General features: G+C 41.9%; 1 protein-coding gene across 5 annotated transcripts in view; it reads left to right on the top strand.

The window, feature by feature from the left end:
- PDCD6IP (programmed cell death 6 interacting protein) overlaps positions 1-4,255 on the top strand; it is a 58,091-nt gene that overhangs the window by 427 nt on the left and 53,409 nt on the right. The gene's annotated exons all lie outside the window — the stretch shown is intronic.

Here is a 4,255-nt window from a genome sequence, read left to right as displayed (position 1 = left end):
ACCTACTGCCCGGGCCGGCCGTCCTGCCCCTGTTGGCCGGGCGCGTAGGTGTGGTCTGCATTCCTTCCTGCTGAGCAGGAGCGGCCTCGAAGTCCCCGGGGACCCGACCCGCTTCCCCTAGCTGCCCGCCCTAGCCCTTGGTCCACCGAGGCTCGGGCCGTCGGCCACCTGGGAGGAACGGTCTGCCACGTACTGATCTCTTTTGCCACATTTACCCAGAACTGGTTTTCTTCACTTTTTGGTGGGGGGAGGGGGTCTCTGAGACTCCTCTCTTCCCCAGTTTTTGCATCACTGCAAAACTTTCTTGGCCAGGTTTGGATTTCGTAATCGTAGTTGCTTCAGGGAAGTGGCAGAATTGGAACACTGGAACCCATGTTTATTACGTACTACCCTGTCCACTTCGGAATGAGCCATCTTCCTAGCTTCATCGTAACCGAACGACAAATGGAGAATTCCATAGGTTAGGAGCTGCCATTATTTGAAGTTAAACTTGAGTGACATTAACGTTCAAGATAGGTTGCTTTTAATCAGTTTGTTCACAAACAGGTATGCAGATATTGGAGTGAATTTGTTATCTTAGCAAATGTTTATTGAGCTCAGGCTGTATTTAAGGAGAGTTCCTTTTGTAGTTCTTTCTAGTTAGGATGGCAGAACATTTTTATAGCACTTTATAGTTAAAAAAATTTATTTCGCCCATCTTGTTAATGATTTCATTTCCTATGTGTAACATATTCTCCTTGTTTCACGGGAAAAACACAGCTGTATTAGGATGCAGGTAGGAGCAGCTCAGGTTAAACTAGCTTAGTAACTGCAAAGTCAAGGAATATTGCTTCCTTATCTTTAGGCATTCCAGGAGATCATCCTGCCTCTATGATGATTACCTCTTAGGAGAGCTTTGTTTCTCTATTGGGAGAGATGGCCACTGGCTCTCCTGTAATTACAGTGGTCTTAGCACTCAGGATCTTGGCTCTCCTGTAATTACAGTGGTCTTAACACTCAGGATCTTAGGTAAGAGTACTTTTCTCCTACACCCTGGCGAAAGTCTATGGAGGCCTCTGATTGGGTTGGCTTGTGCCCATGTATGATGGTGGGAAATGGCCTAATTTAATTGCCCTTGTCTGAGTCACTCTGCTGGTTTAATTTCTCCATGCAGCATGGATTAAAGTAATATTAGTATGGACTGGGGAAGAGCTGGTCCTCCAGAAGGAGGATACTGAATAGATTGCTTAGAGGGATGATGACCCCTTGGTGTCAGTTTTAAAGATAAGACTGTTGGGTTGCAAAGATCACTAATTTGATACTTAGTATAAGCTTTTTAAAAAGTTAGGGCTTCCCTGGTGGTTCAGTGGTTAAGAATCCGCCTGCCAGTGCAGGGGACACGGGTTCGAGCCCTGATCCGGGAAGATCCCACATGCCACGGAGCAGCTAAGTGCCACAACTACAGAGCCTGTGCTCTAGAGCCCATGAGCCACAACTACTGAGCCTGCGTGCCACAACTACTGAAGCCCATGCACCTAGAGCCCATGCTCCGCAGCAAGAGAAACCACTGCAATAAGAAGCCCGTGCACCGCAGCAAAGAGTAGCGCCCACTCGAAGAGTAGCCCCCCGCTCGCCGCAACTAGAGAAAGCCCGTGCGCAGCAACAAAGACCCAACACAGCCAAAAATAAATAAAATTTAAAAATATTTAAAAAAGAAACAAATATAAAAAAAAATTAACCTATGAACACTTAGCCATTCTTTAGAATTAACATACTTTAAAAAAATCTCCAGTACAATTCTTATGTAGACATGAGGGGCATTCAGTGACGATTTTTCATTAGTAGTATTAAAAAAGCATGGGTTGTGTATAATGTACATATGAATACATTAGGTTTGGTCTCAGCCCTTAAGGAGTGTGTAGTTAGTCTTCAGAGACTAGAAGATGAGAGAATAGTGAGTAGTGGGTTCTGTGAAGTTTAAAACTTTGTTCATTTGTTCATTCCTTTAGTCTTTTCCAAGGTGTAAATGTGAGAACTGTTCCTAGGTTTAGGGCTGTTGAGGAGATAGTGTCTTTGAAACTGTGTTTCTTTAGTTGTCTGTATTATCCTCATATTAACACATTCGTTCAACAACTACGCTTTTTTCACTTCTTGCTGTTATAGGAGAGTTAGGGTAAACTAATAGCTATTAGTACAGTCTGTTAAATGGAGGTGTGTACAAAAGTACCTTTGGTATACATACTGTAAAAATGAAACAATTGTGGGGTGTTCATCCAATCAAGCAGATTGTCTTACTTTTAATAATTATATTTGGATAATTGTGTAAACTGAACATTAATTTACATATTTTAAACTTAATGAACTTTTAAATAAAATTTTAAAAAAAGAGGGCTTAATCTAATTCCTAAAGAAGAGAAGCTAGCTTGGTAATGATACACAGCTCTACATATAGTTTCAGTGACTTGCCTTTTTTATTGTTACTAACTTCTAGATGACCTATTAACATTTCCTAAAATACACATTTATGAGTTATAATATTAAGAATGAATGTCATCCTTTGTAAAGTGACTTTAACTACAAATTGATTAGGAGAGCCTTGGTAAACAGTGAATTTTACACTAGGTGATCAGATGGGAACCCTGCTGGGTTTTTTGGGGGGGAGGGGGAAGCTCCAGATACCACCTTCCATGTCTTTTGTTGTGATTAGTTTCTTTAGAGAGAAAGCTTCCAGTCTCCTTCCATGAAAAAGCCTGGTTGTCAGCTTTCTGAAATTTGGTCAGGGGGAATGGAGGTTGAGGATCTCAGCAGTCATGTATGCAGTTTTTTATATTATCTGTTTTAGTTTTATATTATTTATGTTGCTGTGTTAGGGGTGAAGTCATCTGCGTGTGGTAGATCTCAAACTGTCAGTGAGTTAAATTATGATTTTAGGACTTCCCTCGTGGCTCAGTGGTTAAGAATCTGCCTGGCAGTGCAGGGGACATGGGTTCGATCCCCGGTCTGGGAAGATCCCACATGCTGTGGAGCAACTAAGCCCATGCACCACAACTACTGAGCCCGCACGCTGCAACTAGTGAAGCCCGTGTGCTCTAGGGCCCATGTGCCTCAATTACTGAGCCCCCGTGCTGCAACTACTGAAGCCTGCATGCATAGAGCCCAGTGCTCCGCAGCAAGAGAAGCCACTGCAATGAGAAGCCCATGCACCACAACGAAGAGTAGCCCCCACTCGTTGCAACTAGAGAAAGCCTGCGTGCAGCAATGAAGACCCAACGCAGCCAAAAAATAAATTGAAAAAAAATTATGATTGTACTCTGTGTGAAAAGTTGGTGGATGGGTAGTTCTGGTAGCCTAGGGATGGTGTAGTGGTTCTGTGAAGTTCATCAGGCTCAGGCTCTGGCTCCTCCAGTGAGCTGCTCTGTAAAACCTAGAGTCCTTGCTCTCAAGGTCCAGATAGCAGTCATACCCAAGTTTTAGGAGGATGGAGGGAGGGAGAAAGAAGGCAGAGGGCTCAGCCTCCACGATGTTTCCTGGAAACTGCCCCGGAATACCCTGCTCATATGTTATTGGCCATTATGTGTGTCCACATCTAATAGAAGGGTAGGATAGGTAAAGGAATTTTTTTAAAAATTTTTATCAGAGTATAGTCACTTTACAGCGTTGTGTTAGTTTCTACTGTACAGCAAAGCGAATCAGCTATATGTATACATATATCCCCTCTTTTTTGGATTTCCTTCCCATTTAGGTCACCGCAGAGCATTGAGTAGAGTTCCCTGTGCTATACAGTAGGTTCTCATTAGTTATCTATTTTATACATAGTATCAGTAGTGTATATATGTCAGTCCCCATCTCCCAATTCATCCCCCTCCCCGTATCCATATGTTTGTTCTCTATGTCTGTGTCTCTATTTCTGCTTTGCAAATAAGATCATCTATACCATTTTTTTAGATTGCACATATATGCATTAATATACAATATTTGTTTTTCTCTTTCCGACTTACTTCACTCTGTATGACTATCTCTAGGTCCACCCACGTCTCTACAAATGACCCAGTTTCGTTCCTTTTTATGGCTGAGTAGTATTCCATTGTGTGTGTATATGTGTGTGTATATATATATATATATATATATATATATATATATATATAAAACCACATCTTCTTTATCCATTCTTCTGTTGATGGATATTTAGGTTGCTTCCATGTCCTGGCTATTGTAAATAGTGCTGCAATGAACATTGGGGTGCATGTGTCTTTTTTTTTTTTTAAATAAATTTAGT

The sequence above is a fragment of the Lagenorhynchus albirostris genome, chromosome 10, assembly GCF_949774975.1.
Source record: "Lagenorhynchus albirostris chromosome 10, mLagAlb1.1, whole genome shotgun sequence".
NCBI classification, from domain to species: domain Eukaryota; kingdom Metazoa; phylum Chordata; class Mammalia; order Artiodactyla; family Delphinidae; genus Lagenorhynchus; species Lagenorhynchus albirostris.
This window is presented reverse-complemented; position numbering and strand designations above follow the sequence as displayed.